Raw genomic sequence first — 18,057 nt, forward strand, 5'->3', positions numbered from 1 at the left:
GTCTAACCCTTCGGCAATGTCATTCACAAATATATTGAACAGAATCGGCCCCAGCACCGATCTCTGAGGCACTCCACTACTCACCTTTCCCTCATCCGAGCGAATTCCGTCAACCAGTTCCTAATCCAGTTCACCATGTCGGGTCCTATCTTCAGTCTGTCAAGTTTATTCAAGAGCCTCCTGTGGGGAACCGTGTCAAAAGCTTTGCTGAAATCTAAGTAGATTACATCTATAGCACGTCCCTGATTCAATTCTCTGGTCACCCAGTCAAAGAATTCAATGAGATTCGTTTGACACGATTTACCTTTGGTAAAACCATGTTGTCTCGGATCCTGCAACTTATTGGCTTCCAGGAAATTCACTATCCTTTCCTTCAGCATCGCTTCCATTACTTTTCCAATAACCAAAGTGAGGCTTACCGGCCTGTAGTTTCCAGCTTCTTCCATATCACCACTTTTGTGAAGAGGGACCACCTCCGCTGTTCTCCATTCCCCTGGAATCTCTCCCGTCTCCAAGGATTTATTAAACAAATCTTTAAGAGGACCCGCCAGAACCTCTCTGAGCTCCTTCAATATCCTGGGGTGGATCCCGTCCAGTCCCATGGCTTTGTCCACCTTTAGCTTTTCAAGTTGTTCATACACACTCTCTTCCATGAACGGTTCTGTATCCACTCCATTCTCATTTGTACTTTTGCCAGTCAATCGCAGTCCTTCTCCAGGATTTTCTTCAGTGAAAACAGAACAAAAGTATCTATTTAGCAAATTAGCTTTTTCTTCATCACTATCTACATAGCGGTTCGCAGCATCTTTCAGTCTCACAATTCCTTTTTTAGTCTTCCTCCTTTCACTAATATATCTGAAGAAATTTTTGTCATTCCTCCTTACCTTTCTAGCCATTTTTTCTTCTGCTTTCGCCAGACGTATCTCTCTCTGGGCTTCTTTCAGTTTCATCCGGTATTCCTCTCCGTGTTCCTCTTCTTGAGTTTTTCTGTATTTCAGGAACATCAACTCTTTGGCCTTTATTTTCTCGGCCACTTGCTTGGAGAACCATATTGGTTTCCTTTTTCTCTTGCTTTTATTTACTCTCCTTACATAAAGGTTTGTGGCCCTATTTATAGCTTCTTTCAGCTTCGACCACTGTCCTTCCACTTCTCGTTCGTCCTCCCAGCCCCTCAGTTCCTTCCTCAGGTATTCCCCCATTTTACTAAAGTCAGCACGCTTGAAATCCAGGACTTTGAGTTTTGAGTGGCCGCCCTCCATTTCAACCGTCATATCAAACCAAACCGTTTAAGTTGCACAAGCAAATTGGAAGTGCATCCAAATTTGTGTATGCAACTCAAAGCGCATATATAGAATCTGGGGGAAAGGGGGTAATTTGTTAATGAGCACCTAGTTTAAGGCAGCAGAAAGGTACATAAAATAGTGGTATTTCCGGTCTTTTACGCACGTTCTTTGCTGGTAGAATCCACACAAGTATACACATACAGGGCAATTCGAGAAACAGGTGCATAGAACTACACGCCACTTTCATGCCTCTTCAGTGCCGATAATCGTCAGTGACATGTGTATATAGAGCCGACAAATTTAAGATAAGTGAAGGAATTTCATCTGAATAATTAAAATGTTTTGAAATACCTATAAAATTGAAAAGTTGGGCGCTTTATATACAAGGAAGAAAGATAGTCAAAAAACATTAAAAAGAGAAAAAGATCAAAAATAACGAAGACCAGTGACGATAGAAGGGTTTGATGGAATAAATATATGATCCATCACTCCTCCTGGCTGAGGTCTTCAGAAAACAATCACCGATTTTGGTTTATATATATGCACATATTGGTATACTGTATATAGTATATAATCTATAAAGTAGAGCATATATGCAAGGAGAGCATATGCATGGGTGGAGCATGGGCAGGCCATGGCATATCTCCAAACAATGGCCTCAACTCATTGACTGGTGCATCTAGGCTCTCAACAGGCAGCATTGGAGCACCACTTCCGGAATTGCCCTCATAGTGGCACTGAATATGCATGTATTTAAAATGGTACAACTACCATTTGTTAAAAACCTGCTGACCGTTGAACCTGATGTCTCTACGTTTCAATCACCTTATGAAAAAAAGTCTGTGATACTGAATTATTTTCCAGAGCGTTTGAAATTAGGATTGCTTTTCGATTACAATTTTAATCACAAGATTAAAGGCATGCTATTTCTCTCCCCCCCCCCTCCCCCCCCCCCCCCCCCCCCCCCCCCCCCGCAGCTTTTTGTGACTATGGGCAAGTCACTTAACCCTCCATTGCCCAAAGTCACAAGGAGCTACAACGGAACAAATCTACTATAATAAAACTCACCTCAACGTTCTGAAGACAACGTTCTGAAGTCACTCAGACTCCATGGTGGTGAAGCCACCCCACTGACCATGACTCTGTGCCCCGCCCTTGCATCAAAAGTCATGACGTCGAGGGCGGAAAACATACAGAAAACTAAAAGAAGGGATCGCACCCAGGGAGGGGGAGGAGCGTGTTTCCCTACTTCTCCCCCTGCCTAGGAAACGCAGGCTACCAACCTCCCGACCCACCCACGGACAAACTCTGGAAGGAAACCACCTCCAAAGCTCCGGAGTCCCAATGAAGCCCCGCCCACACACTGTTCGAGGTCCAACACCCCCCCCCACGCACACCCCCCCCCCAAGCCACCCACCAAAGCTAAGGAGTTTCAAAGAAGCCCCGTCCACAGAATGCTGGAGGTGCAACACCCATCCCCTCCCGCAACCCCCCCCCAAGCCACCCACCGTCGCGTAGCTTTGCCAGTGGGGGACCCGAAACCCCGCCAGCACATGTCCTGTCTTCTGACTATGGCGTGATCTTCGGCATTGCTAGCCTTTGCAGGCCTCTGCAGGCAGGGCTTCTGTGCGTCTGACATCCTGCATGTGCAGGACGTCAGACGCACAGAACCCCGCTCTGCACAGGCTAGCAGTGCCGAAGATCACGCCGGAGTCAGTAGATAACACAGGACTTCTGCTGGTGGGATTTTGGGTCCCCCGCCAGCAAAACTACGCAACGGTGGGTAGGATGGCAGGGGGGGTGCATCGCGCAGAGGAGGCGGTGACGGCACTCAACAAACACACCCCTGTAATCTGCCAGCACTTCCTTCATTGTTCTTCCAAGCAGAATCCACCCCCCCCCCCCAACTGAACTATACAACACACACACACACTCACTCTCTCATCTGGCAGCGCTTCTTGAAACCCCTGCCCCCTCCCCCCCCACACACACTCACTCACTCATCTGGCAGCGGTTCCTGAACCCCCCCCCCCCCACACACACACACACACACTCACTCTCTCATCTGGCAGCGCTTCCTGAAATCCCTGCCCCCCTCCACACACACTCACTCACTCATCTGGCAACCCCCCCCCCCACCACACACACACACACTCTCTGATCTGGCAGCGCTTCCTGAAACCCCTGCCCCCCACACACACACTCACTCACTCATCTGGCAGCGGTTTCTGAACCCCCCCCCCCACACACACACACACACTCATTCTCTCATCTGGCAGCGGTTCCTGAACCCCCCCCCCCCCACACACACACACACAAACTCACTCTCATGTGGAAACGCTTGATAAACCGCCTCCCCCCCCCCACACACACACTCACTCTCTTATCTGGCAGCGCTTCCTGAACCCCCTGCCCCCACACACACATACACTCACTCACTCTGTCATCTGGCATCGCTTCCTGAACCCCCCCCCCCCCCACACACACACACACACACACTCTCACTCTCACTCACATCTGGCAGCGCTTCCTGAACCCCCCACACCTAGGGCTACCATATGGCTCCAGAAAAAGGAGGATGGATTGAGCCAGCCGAGTTTTACTTCCATTGCCAAAGCAATGGAAGTAAAACCCGACTGGCTCAATTACTTCCATTGAAAGCAATGGAAGTAAAACCCGGCTGGCTCAATCCGTCCTCCTTTTTCTGGAGCCATATGGTAACCCTACCCACACCCCTCTTCTTCCAAGCTGAACTTCCCCCCCCCCCCCCCAACACATCCCCCCCCCACCCCCCTACACACTCTCTCTCTCCCCCTCAGACACCAGAGAGAGAGGGGGGGCCTGACACCAGAGAGAGAGAGAGGGAGGGAGGTATCTCTGTCACACACACACACTCTCTCTCTCCCTCACACACTCTCTCTCTCTCTCTCACAGACAATGTCTTTCTGTCTCTCACTCTCACACACTCTATGTCTCACAGTGTATCACATTCACTGTCTATGTGTCACACAGTCACTCACACACTCGCTTGGTCTCATACACTCTGTCTCACAGAGAATCTGTGTCTCACACACACTCTCTCTCGCACACACTGTATCTGTGTGAAACACACTCTCTCTCACACTGTGTCTCACATACGCACTTGCACACACTCTCATTCTCACACACACACTCTCTCACAGACACACTCACACCCAGACTCACTCTCTCTCTCTCACATACACACACTCGCACTTTCACTCTCTCTCTCTCACAGTCACTCTCACATACACTCTCCCAAACATACACACTCCGAGGAAAACCTTGCTAGCGCCCGTTTCATTTGTGTCAGAAACAGGCCTTTTTTACTAGTAAATAAATAACATACTGTTAATTGTGCTTACAAATGCTGCCCTAAAAAAATAAATAATAAAAAGTAATGAAAAGATAAGAAATACAAAATACAATTTACAAAATATAAAATACAAATTACAAACTAAGGGGCCCTTTTATGAATGTATGGTAGGCTACTGCACGGGTAGCATGCAGCAAAACAGCATGATCACTGGGCACACCCAGGTGCCCTGCAGTAATTCTGCTTTGCTGCACGCCATTTGCCACGCTAGAAATCATTTTTATTTTCTAGCGTGGGGGTGGGGAGTAGGCATGCCCAGTGGTAATTAGGCAGCATGGGCACATTGTCGTATGCTGCCTGATTACTGCATGAGTAGCACATAAGCCCTTACTGTCTTCTAAATAGGTGGCAGTAAGGGCTCAGGTGGTAATTGCTGCATGCTAATTTGACAACTAGCACATGGCCATTAATGGCAAAAATAGAAATTCAGCCATTTTAAAGCCAAACTAAAAAGTGACTAGAGCATGAGGGAAACTACTGCTGGCCACTTTATAGCACAGCTTAGTAAAAGGACCCCTAGCATGCAGAACAGCTATAAACAGCCTTACAGTTTTCACAGCCTACTTCAGAAAAGCAAGCCTATTTGAAATGCATTTCCTTTGATCATGGAGCAGGCTTATTTTCAAATGCATTGAAGAAACAAAGAGAATGTTGTAAAAAGAGCCCAGGATGTCCAGAGAACACACCTGGAAGGGGCCACAGAGAAAGATTCATGCCATGTAATTGCTCAATACTCACTTTAGGAGATGAGGAAGACTAAAAAGAAGAGGAAGCCTGAGGTCAAATTCTTTCATCAGGTAATTTCATAAAGATTTACCTTTTACGGTTTGTTCAATCAGCAAAGTGAAATTTAACTACAAATAGTCCTAGTATTTTTGGAAAGCGTAAACACACACTTCATGTCTGCCCATTCCACTCCACTCATTATTATATAGACCTCCATCATATCTCCCCTCAGCCGTCGTTTCTCCAAGCTGAAGAGCCCTAAGCACTTCAGCCTTTCCTCATAGGGAAGTCATCCCATCCCCTTTATCATTTTCATCGCCCTTCTCTGCACCTTTTCTAATTCCGCTATATTTTTTTGAGATGCGTTGACCAGAATTGAACACAATATTCAAGGTGCAGTCGCACCATGGAGCGATACAAAGGCATTATAACATCCTCATTTTTGTTTTCCATTCCTTTCCTAATAATACCTAACATTCTATTTGCTTTTTTAGCCGCAGCAGCAGCACACTGAGCAGAAGGTTTCAACGTATCATCAACGACGACACCTAGATCCCTTTCTTGGTCGGTGACTCCTGATGTGGAACCTTGCATGATGTAGCTATAATTCGGATTCCTCTTTCCCACATGCATCACTTTGCACTTGCTCACATTAAACGTCATCTGCCATTTAGATGACCAGTCTCCTAGTCTCGTATGGTCCTCTTGTAATTTTTCACAATCCTCCTGTGATTTAATGACTTTGAATAACTTTGTGTCATCAGCCAATTTAACTACCTCACTAGTAATTCCCATCTGTAGGTCTTTTATAAATATTTTGCGAGCTTCTGCTGAACTAGCAGTGCTTTGAAGAGTCTTAGAGGCGTATTTTCAAAGCACCTAGTAACCTATGGAACTTTGTTACTCTAAGTGCTTTGACATTGAGTCCCTTAGAGGGGCATAATCGAACGTGAACACCCATCTCCATGGGCGTTTATGTCCAAGAACAGGTATGTGAAGGGGCGGGACACACCGTATTTTTGAAAAAAATGGGCGTCCATCTTTTTTTTTGATAATACGGTTTGTGCCCGGCAAATGCAACGGATTTGTGCGGATTTGAGCTGGGCGGTTTCGTTTTTCAGCGATAATGGAAACCGAAGGCGCCCAGCTCAAAAACGAACAAATCCAAGGCATTGGGTCATGGGAGGGGCCAGGATTCGTAGTGCACTGGTCCCCCTTACATGCCAGGACACCAACCGGGCACCCTAGGGGGTACTGCAGTGGACTTCAGAAATTGCTCCCGGGTGCATAGCTCCCATCCCTTGGGTGCTGAGCCCCTTAAATCCCCTCCCCCCAAAACCCACTCCCCACAACTCTACACTATTACCATAGCCCTTATGGCTGAAGGGGGGCACCTACAGTGGGTTTTGGGGGCGGTTTGGAGGGCTCCCATTTACCACCACAAGTGTAACAGGTAGGGGGGGTTGGGCCTGGGTCCACCTGCCTGAAGTCCACTGCACCCACTAACAACTGCTCCAGGGACCTGCATACTGCTGTGTTGGAGCTGGGTATGACATTTAAGGCTGGCATACAGGCTGCGAAAAAAAGTTTTTAAAGTTCTTTTTTTTGGTGGGAAGGGGTTAGCGACCACTGGGGTAGTCAGGGGTAGTCATCCCCGATTCCCTCCGGTGGTCAGCTGGTCATTTAGGGCACTTTTTTGGGACTTGTTCGTGAAAAAAAGGGTCCAAAAAATGACCCAAATTCTCACTAAAAGCGCCTTTCTTTTTTCGATTATTGGCTGAAGGCACCCATCTCTCCCCAGCCGATAAACACGCCCCAGTCCAGCCTTCACCACGCCTCCAACACGCCCCCGTCAACTTTGCCCATTTCCACGACAGATTGCAGTTGAAGACGCCCAAAATCGGCTTTCGATTACACCAATTTGGGCGCCTTTGCGAGATGGGCGCCCATCTCCCAATTTGGGTCGAAATATAGGCGTCCAACACTTTTGGAAATAAGGCTGTTAATGTTACATAAGTACATAAGTACATAAGTAGTGCCATACTGGGAAAGACCAAAGGTCCATCTAGCCCAGCATCCTGTCACCGACAGTGGCCAATCCAGGTCAAGGGCACCTGGCACGCTCCCCAAACGTAAAAACATTCCAGACAAGTTATACCTAAAAATGCGGAATTTTTCCAAGTCCATTTAATAGCGGTCTATGGACTTGTCCTTTAGGAATCTATCTAACCCCTTTTTAAACTCCGTCAAGCTAACCGCCCATACCACGTTCTCCGGCAACGAATTCCAGAGTCTAATTACACGTTGGGTGAAGAAAAATTTTCTCCGATTCGTTTTAAATTTACCACACTGTAGCTTCAACTCATGCCCTCTAGTCCTAGTATTTTTGGATAGAGTGAACAGTCGCTTCACATCCACCCGATCCATTCCACTCATTATTTTATACACTTCTATCATATCTCCCCTCAGCCGTCTCTTCTCCAAGCTGAAAAGCCCTAGCCTTCCCAGCCTCTCTTCATAGGAAAGTCGTCCCATCCCCACTATCATTTTCGTCGCCCTTCGCTGTACCTTTTCCAATTCTACTATATCTTTTTTGAGATACGGAGACCAGTACTGAACACAATACTCCAGGTGCGGTCGCACCATGGAGCAATACAACGGCATTATAACATCCGCACACCTGGACTCCATACCCTTCCTAATAACACCCAACATTCTATTCGCTTTCCTAGCCGCAGCAGCACACTGAGCAGAAGGTTTCAGCGTATCATCGACGACGACACCCAGATCCCTTTCTTGATCCGTAACTCCTAACGCGGAACCTTGCAAGACGTAGCTATAATTCGGGTTCCTCTTACCCACATGCATCACTTTGCACTTGTCAACATTGAACTTCATCTGCCACTTGCACGCCCATTCTCCCAGTCTCGCAAGGTCCTCCTGTAATCGTTCACATTCCTCCTGCGACTTGACGACCCTGAATAATTTTGTGTCATTGGCGAATTTAATTACCTAACTAGTTATTCCCATCTCTAGGTCATTTATAAATACATTAAAAAGCAACGGACCCAGCACAGACCCCTGCGGGACCCCACTAACTACCCTCCTCCACTGAGAATACTGGCCACGCAATCCTACTCTCTGCTTCCTATCTTTCAACCAGTTCTTAATCCATAATAATACCTTACCTCCGATTCCATGTTCTTCACTGTAGGGTTCAGGAGCCAGTGGTGGCTCCCATCAACTTTCCGCTCACCTTCTCTGGAGGTAGCTGTTCTATTCTCTTTGGGCACTGCATGGCTGTTGGTGAGGTTGAGCTGTGCAGTGTCCAGATTCCAGTGCTATTCTTACCAGATTTTGCTGGAGTTTGAGCAATGCACAGTTAAAGTCACTGAGAATTACGCAGTGGTAAAAGAAAACAGAATAGCAATTTTGGAAGCCTCCAAAGATGGTGAAGAGGGGGTTAACATAATGAAGGTGGGGGGGAGTATAGCAGGCTTGGACAGGATGGGGCTAGGGACAGGATAGTGGAAGCCAAAGAATATAGAGAAATGGGTGGGGCTTGAGATTGCCTGGGGTGGGGATGGGGAGAGGGTGTAATGGAGGAAATGTGTTTGGGGAAATGAAATGAGGGAAGAATGTTTAGGGGGAGATGAGGAGAGGAGGGAGGAAGTGGAGTGGAGAAGGATTGAAGGGAAGAGACAGGCTGATAAAGAGAAAGTGTAGTGGAGTAGACTTCATTTTAGTTAAGCAAGTCACTCTAAGCTGGACCAGCCCTGTTATTGGAGAGGATCTCCCTTAGCCCAGAATGCTAATCACTTTGTTTGGCAACAGTCCTGGCTCTCTTATTGAAGGTTTTTTTTTGGGTTTTTTTTTGCCAAAGTGGTCCTTGCTTGAAAACCAGTGAAGATCACCCTGTTAGATCAAGCGAAAGGGAAGAGCTTCAAGGTCTCCCAGGCACCAAATACTTGATTATGTTGCAGCTTAATTATTTGTTCATCCATATTGTACTCAATACTTCCTGCCCTGCCAGGATTCACTCACAGGCTGGTCAGCCTGCAAATTAACATCTGTACAATAGGCAGGTTATCCTCCCAAGGCATCTCCGGCTGTCTTTCAGCACAAAATGCCTCTCCATCCATCATCAGCACAATGTTCTTCACTTCTGTCTTGCAGTGGGCTGCTGAATTGAGAGTCTCTTGTCATTTAAACCAGTTTGCTTTCTCCACGTTATTTTGTAAACAATTGTCAGGAAGTGTCCATGTGGGTGATGGGGTTGGGGAGTGGGGGCCGTGTGCCCTTTAACACCCATGTCCAACTAATCATTCCACTCCACTCAAACGTATAATCTGTCTTCCCCTTACCACATTCTTTACTGATTTTGCAAATGTGTAGAAAATTACAGAGATGGTAGTTAGCAAGACCTCAATACCCAGGCACACGGTAAAATAGTACAAAATATAAAGCAGCTGTACATAATAAATGTAAACTGTTCAGGTTGTACCACAGAAGGCGGTATATCAAATCCATGACCCTTGACCTTTTACTAGTTAATTCAACACTTTTCTTTGTAATTTCTGTGATGTTTGGGGAGCTGGGGAGCTCATATGTATATGAGGATGTCTTTATGTGGAACATTTACAGGTCAAGGCAAATCTAATTATGCAAATTCTGTGCATTTCTATTGATAGCATGTAGCTACATTCTAGATGTGTAAAATGTATGTAAGGTGTGTATGTATGTATTAAGACACAAGAAGTAATCTGCATGGAGCGGCAGTTACAACCCTGACCACTTTACTGGGCCGACTAGATGGGTCATGGTGGTCTTTATCTGCCACCATTTATTATGTTAATATGTCATAATTATAGAAAATGGGAAGAGGGAAAATTAGCTACAAATGCTGAGCTTCCTTGAGATTTTGTGCAGAGATAGATGGAAGGATGAAGGGACGGTAAAAGAGCAGCTGGGGAGGAAGGAACAGCAGGCATAAGTTGCAAGAGTTTTCTATCCTTCACTATCAATTAAAATGTTCTATTACGTATTGTGTTGACATTGAAAGTAAGTTATAAAAAGTAGACCGATACACATATATAAAAACAAAGAAATAATTTATTCAAACCATAATAATTTAATCAAATCCAATAATGTATCAATACATACCTAAAAATTTTTAGGTATGTATTAATACATTATTGGATTTGATTAAATCCATCCAACGTTTTATACACTTTTATATGTTTGAAAAGTGGCTTGTCTTATCTCTTCCTCCATTTTACTTTTGAATGTGTAATGCATTTATTGTACTTTATTTTATCATTTGCTTTTATGGCTTTATATATATATATATATATATATATATACATAACTTGAGATGATGTTATCACTATTTTATGTTTTTATTTGTAGTTTTACCCCTGACGCAGCCTGAGGGCAAAACGTGGCCACGTCGGGTACTGCTTTTATCTTGGTTTGAATAAATTATTTCTTTCTTTTTATATATGTGTATCAGTCTACTTTTTATAACAGACTTTTATGTAGCAAGTAGACTGTTGCCTTTTTTGTTTTTCTTTTTGACATTGAAAGTAATACACTATGCCATACTTTATATTATTTGAATATTTTTACTACTGCAATTGTCTATTCCTCATGTTTGATCTATTCTTACTGTTCACCGCCTTGAGTGAATTCCTTCAAAAAGGCGGTAAATAAATCCTAATAAATAGCATGCTTTATTAAAATTACAGCAGAGGTCAGAGCTTCTGGCTTATGAATCTAATCCCCTTAAGACAGAAAGGGCAATCTTCTTTCATACCTTTTCTTAGAGCAGGGGTGGGCACCCTGTATCCCACCATTGAATTTTATGCAGCCCCTGAGACCATGGCAACTATACACAGAAAACATCATTAACCAGAGTTTTGGCAACTTTAAACAATATATTTTACAAATATTTTCAGAGCAGCCACTCTAGCTAGTTGGTTTCCATCATTTTGAGTTACATTTTTTCTTATTTATCACAGAAGGTCTACAGAGCTTTGTGCATTTCTGGTTCTGACATTACAAAATGTTTTTGCCCTCTAGGAGCTGTATTGGTATTCATGCGGCCCTCTGTGTATAAACTAGGTTGCTCACCCCTGCATTAGAGAATCCAAATCTAATCTAATAAAAGTCCTCACTGTTTTAGCAGGACCCACTTCCTGGTATGCTGTGTTTCTTTGTAGCTGGTGATCCTGGCTTGAATTCAGATGCTTTTCCTCAACAACTGCCAGGAAGCATTAAAACATTCAGGTCTGAGGAGTCTTTTAGCTTACAACAAGGTTAGGGGATCAGCCAATGCTATCCTTATGGGCAACGCAAACAGGTGGAAACAGGCACAGCTTTACTCATTTGGTCTCTCTCCCAGCAAACAGGTTCTTTCTTATAATCCCTTAATTAGAAACTCAAGACACCAGATCAAATGTGCCAGGAAATTGCAGACCCACTATTTTTCCAGAATTCATCACCAGGGATCCATTCAAAATATAGAACTGTTTCCTGGGTAGCATGAGTAACAATCTATCCCTGAGACCAAATTCTACTCTTCGTCCACTTCAATGTAATGCTGCTTGGACTGCTGGCATACTGGCAGGGTTCAATCCCCTCAGGTTGCAGGTTTCCTGCTGCCAAGTTACTCAGCCTAACACAGGACAACACCTGTAGGGGTATTGTCCAGGATCGAACAAAACTGTCCACTGCCATCTGAATTACACCTGGATATTCAATGTTGGACCATAACCAGCCACTGGCATTGAACATCCAGTTAGCAGTGGTACCTGGAAATTATGTGGGTATAGCCGATATTCAGTGCTGTACCCACATACCTAACAAGCCTTTTCTGTAGCCAATCTTGCCAGCAGTGGCGTACCTAGCTTGCTTGCCACCCAGGACAGGTCGCCACTGTGCCCCCCCCCCAAGGCGCATCACTGCTGTGCCCCCCAAGGTGTGGCACACCCCCACCCCCTGAGGTGCATCACCCTCCCACCCCCCCCCCTGAGGTGCATCATACCCCCCCCCCCCCCCCCAAAGTGCATCACCCCAACCACATTTCCTCCTAGCAAGGGAGTACATGGAACAGTCGTGCGGCTGTTGGCTCCACCGGTCCTCTGACCCGGAACAGGAAGTAATGTCAGAGAGGGCACAGGACCGGCGGACCCAACAGTCACACAACTGCTCCATGTTCTCCCTTGCTGCCTGCACCCAGGGTGGATTGCCCCCACCGCCCCACCCTTGGTACTCTACTGTTGTCCAGTTAGAAATGCAGGCAAGGCCCTGAATTCCACTTCCGGGATTGTCTTGACTCCACCTCCAGATCACTCCAGCACTGCCCAGATAGAGCTGCCATGGCCAGAGCTGATATTCATTTAGGTACGGCTGATTATCAACAGCTGGTCAGCTCAACACGGTTTAAGCAGGCAGGAGCCTCTCTTGCCCACTTGAACTATAGTGAATATCATTGAAAAGGACTTTATGGTATTACTAAGCCAAATATAGCAAAAAGAAATAGAATTACTAGTTTATATGGGAAAAAAAAACAAGATTAATACTCAGAGACTTTGTATATGGCCATAGGAGTACCTTCACTATATTAGCAGCTGTTAATGGTTCCCATGTATAGCAAATTCTGTTATAAGCAGTGCAAACTGATAAAGATGCAAGAAAGAGTCAAGTGACAGCAGGGAAGTCATCATTTATTGCAACAGCAGCTGGGAAGATGTTCAGCACACACACATTGAAACGCAGCCAAACTGTCATTTTTATACATTGTTGAACTGCAAAAGCCCCTTTATTTCAATATTCCCTCCCATCCAAAAGTCCACTCAAGTCCTTGGCGGTTCATCACTATTTCTCCTTTTTCAAATGCCCTGAAAAGCAGGTCCCTAAGGCTCTGTGCAGGTCAGGTAGGGCAGTTCATGACATTTCTTGCATGTTAAATAAGTCTTGACATGTCACAAAGTGTCACTAGGGTAATCTCACGATTCATTAATCAATGTCAAACTATAACACTGTATATTACTTCTCATATATAATTCTTCTTATGTTAGACCTCAGAGGTGTTGTTGATGTGAATTTCCACTTTGATGTTATAAAACATCCAGAAATCAAACTTGTATGCCTCTCGTCATTGGTCAACCATCTATAGTTTTTTTATTTTTTGCTTTTAAATTTTTAACTTTTTATATAGAAAAAATTCATTTGTACATAACTTTAAATAAAGCTTCAAATCATTGAGCTTTCAACCACTCCAAAGGCTCACACCAAATTTTTAACTTTTTATATAGAAAAAAATTTCTTATGTACTTAGCTTTAAATAAAGCTTCAAATCATTGAGTTTTCTACCACTCCAAGGGCTCACATCGACACGTGTTTCGCCATCAGGCTTTTTCAAGACTGTATGCCCCTAGAAAAATAATTATAATGGTTATCTTAATATATTCCATTTTATTTATATCATAACCATTCAACAACAGATCTATTACCTTACTCTCTCATGTCTGAGTAGATTTTCCTTAATCGCAAGCCTCCAATATGGCCGCGGCATTTTTTCTTTCTTTAAATGAAATCAAATGACTCGAACAACCAATCACAGGTACTTTCTATGACGACACCACTACAACAGTGTTTGCCATTCAATTTCCCTATTCAATCCATAAGGCTCGACTGATTTTAGTTTAAATATCCAATTCTGTTCTTTATAATTTAAAATGGATTCTATGTTACCCCCTAATTCATTGGGTATAACCATGTCAATAATTCTCCATCTCAAATCATTATATGTATGTTGTTTTTCCATCCAATGATGGACAATAGGAGCTTCAATTGACTGTGTGTTGATTTTTGACTTGTGTTCATTTAATCTGATTCTTATAGGTCTACTACTTCTCCCAACATATACTTTATCACACGGACACTGAATGATATAAACTACATTCCTCGTGTTACAATCAGTTTTATACTGCGCTTTAATCTTGTATTTATTCGTGGGGGCTATCCAACAATCACCTACTATAGATAAAGAGCACCATTGACATGTGCCACAACTTCCATGGCCAATGTCGTTGGATATATTCCTACAGGTAAATTGATGTTTAACAAGTTCTCCCACATTCTTCCCCCTTTGTAGGGCTGTAATCGGATGTTCTTTAAACCTGTCATTTAATTGTAAAACATGCCAATGTCTATGTATAGCTTCAGTCAATGCTCCCGAAGCTTGAGAATAGGGCAATACAAATACAGGTTTATCATTATTACTGGGACGCTTATATTGTAGCAACAAAGCTCTATTTGCATATTTAGCACGTAGATATGCTTTTCTGATTATTTTTTTAGGATAGCCACGAGCTGTAAATCGTTGAGTCAAGATTAAAGCTTGTTGTTTAAATTCTTCATTTGTTGAACAAATTCTTCGTAGACGGAGAAACTGACTAATAGGCAAACTTGCCTTCAATTTGGTGGGATGATAACTATGGAAGTTTAAATAATTGTTACGATCAGTCGTTTTCTTATATAGGGTTGTGCAAAAACCAGCTGGTGTTATGTTAATTTTGATATCCAAAAAATTCATGGTATAACTTGAGAAATGAAGCTCAAAAGATAAATTCTGATCCAATTGATTCATCCAACCATGAAATGTCTTTAATTCATCCTCTGATCCAACCCATATAAAGAAAATGTCGTCCAAAAAACGTTTCCATAGTTTTATTTTCTTGAACCAATGACTCGTATACAATTGAGTCTCCTCAAAATTCGCCATACATAATGTTGTAGTGGTGTCGTCATAGAAAGTACCTGTGATTGGTTGTTCGAGTCATTTGATTTCATTTAAAGAAAGAAAAAATGCCGCGGCCATATTGGAGGCTTGCGATTAAGGAAAATCTACTCAGACATGAGAGAGTAAGGTAATAGATCTGTTGTTGAATGGTTATGATATAAATAAAATGGAATATATTAAGATAACCATTATAATTATTTTTCTAGGGGCATACAGTCTTGAAAAAGCCTGATGGCAAAACACGTGTCGATGTGAGCCCTTGGAGTGGTAGAAAACTCAATGATTTGAAGCTTTATTTAAAGCTAAGTACATAAGAAATTTTTTTCTATATAAAAAGTTAAAAATTTGGTGTGAGCCTTTGGAGTGGTTGAAAGCTCAATGATTTGAAGCTTTATTTAAAGTTACGTACAAATGAATTTTTTCTATATAAAAAGTTAAAAATTTAAAAGCAAAAAATAAAAAAACTATAGATGGTTGACCAATGACGAGAGGCATACAAGTTTGATTTCTGGATGTTTTATAACATCAAAGTGGAAATTCACATCAACAACACCTCTGAGGTCTAACATAAGAAGAATTATATATGAGAAGTAATATACAGTGTTATAGTTTGACATTGATTAATGAATCGTGAGAGAGCTGTATATATATATATATCATAGTGGGCAATTTTTGATATCACTAGGGTAATCTCAGACATTTGGACTTGTCCTTTCCATTTTGGGCACTGACTCAAAAGGGACTGACTGCAGGTTGGTGATGGAAAACAGTCCTCATGTCCTTTCCCACCTGTATGCAATTACTTGTTTTTTCTTTCCCCCCCCCCCACCCCCGCTTATTTAGTCCCTCCCATAATAGCCTTTCTTACATGTCCAGACATGCCTTTGCTCATTGTATAGCTAGAGGAATTACACATTTGTACTGATATGTATTAATGATAGATTTCCCCTTATAGTTTTCTCTCACACAGCAGAAATTAAAAAAAAAATATTCATAGCATATAGCAGAAGCGCAATAACAATCAAGCATATTAGAATGCAAACCCCTGATCAATGGTTTATGTTTTATCTTACCCACAAAAGTTACAAACAAAGATAGGCAAATTGCCCCAGAGGTGCACGGAGCCGTAGCTAACATGGCACCATGCACCGAGGGGCATGCGCGTTCATGCCAGCGGGGTGCCAGAGAAGCGGGGTAGGCGCGTTCCCGCCGCAAATGGGGGCACCCCGCTGGCATGGGAGGAGAGAGAGCGGGGTTTTAAAACCCTGGGGCGGAGCCTGGACGGCCTCTTCTCGCGTCCGGGCTCCAGTTGCACCCACCCCTCCCTCCACAAGCTATCCTTATGTTTACTGTGTTTTATACATTCTGTCGCAGTTTTGGCGGGGTACCCAAGCCTGATGGTGTAAGCTAGGCAGCTGGGGCAGCTGCGCTTACGGTTGAGCTCCCTTGCTCAACGGCGGGGAGCTCAGGTTACGATTGGTCAGTCTTGCTATGACGGCGGACTGGGTTGGACAATGAGCCTGAGGCTGGATAGGCTTGGGTATACCCATGGTTGAGATGTTTTGTATCCAAATAAAGCTGCGGCCGTGTTATGCCATATAAAATACTGTGTACGTGTAATTATTGTATTTCCTGTACTGTTGTGAATTTGTAATCCGAGGTGTCTCGGCTGCCCATGTTATAAGAACAAAAGAGTAGCCCTACTGGGTGAAATGAAACATCCATCTAGCCCAATATCCTGTTTCTGTAGCAGAATCCCATGAAGTAGCCAGATTCCATGCTGACCCCCAAGGATAAGCAACTTTCACCAGATCTATCTTAATTGTTTATGGGTTTTTCCTCCAGGAATTTGTCCAAACCTTTTTAAACCCCAGCTATATTAAATGCTTTTACCACTTGTTCCACAGCTAACTATATATTGAGTTAAAAACTATTTTCTCCTATTTGTTCTAAATGTGCCACGATAGCTTCATGGAATGTCCCCTAGTCTTTGTACATTTTGAAAGAATAAACAATTGAATCATGTTTACCCATTCCATTCAGGATTTTATAGACCTGTATCATTATCTCCAAGCTGAAGAGCCCTTAAATCTTTAGCCTTTCCTCATATAAGAGTTGTTCTACCCCCTTAATTATTTGGTTGCCTTTCTCTGTACCTTTACACTGCATAAAACCATCCTCCCGAGCTTCTCTGTTGTGCATAGTAATTAAAAGGGAAGCCCAGTTCAAATACCACTACCACTCCTTGCGGTCTTAGGCAAGTCACTTAACCCTCCACTGCCTTAAGTACAACCTTGAATTGTGAGGCTTCCATGGACAGGGAAATACCTAGTGTATCTGAATATAACTCACCTGAAAAGGTGTGAGCTAAAAATAAGTCAATTAGTCAATAAATAAATAAATAATTCTTACAATAATATTTTCAGCTGGGTATGTAGGATTCTGTCTGTTCCTTTTGCATTAATAAGTGGTTCCTGTTTTAATGCAGTCTCTGTAGAAAGGTGGCTTACCTTAAGGACCATGTGTGCAGGTAATGGACATATATAATATTCGCCAAACAGAGAGGGTAACCAGCATACATAAATAGTACACAAACAAAAAAGCAACACTGGGCCTTCAAGACTGAGACAACAGGAGTGTTTATTAGTGAATGACCCGACACGGGCCGTGTTTCGGCGTAAAACAACGCCTGCCTCAGGGGTCAGAGTTTGGGCATGAATTATGTGAATTATGTATGTATCCAATGCCTCCGAGAATGAACGGAGAGAATCTAAGCAGCCAAAAAAGCTGTCACAACGGACAGCAGCGATTTAACAGAAATCACCTGTTTCAGCCTCATGTTCTGC

General features: G+C 43.4%; 1 long non-coding RNA gene across 1 annotated transcript; it reads right to left on the reverse strand.

Annotated features, from left to right (window-relative positions):
- Positions 1-8,510: 8,510 nt before the first annotated feature.
- On the reverse strand, positions 8,511-17,854 carry LOC115467985. Its single transcript, XR_003941796.1, has 3 exons — positions 17,844-17,854; positions 12,486-12,493; positions 8,511-8,611 (listed from the first exon to the last, which is right to left on the reverse strand). It is a non-coding gene; the product is annotated as an uncharacterized LOC115467985 (long non-coding RNA).
- Positions 17,855-18,057: the final 203 nt, after the last annotated feature.

The sequence above is a fragment of the Microcaecilia unicolor genome, chromosome 4 (genome assembly GCF_901765095.1).
Source record: "Microcaecilia unicolor chromosome 4, aMicUni1.1, whole genome shotgun sequence".
In the NCBI taxonomy this organism is placed as follows: Eukaryota; Metazoa; Chordata; class Amphibia; order Gymnophiona; family Siphonopidae; genus Microcaecilia; species Microcaecilia unicolor.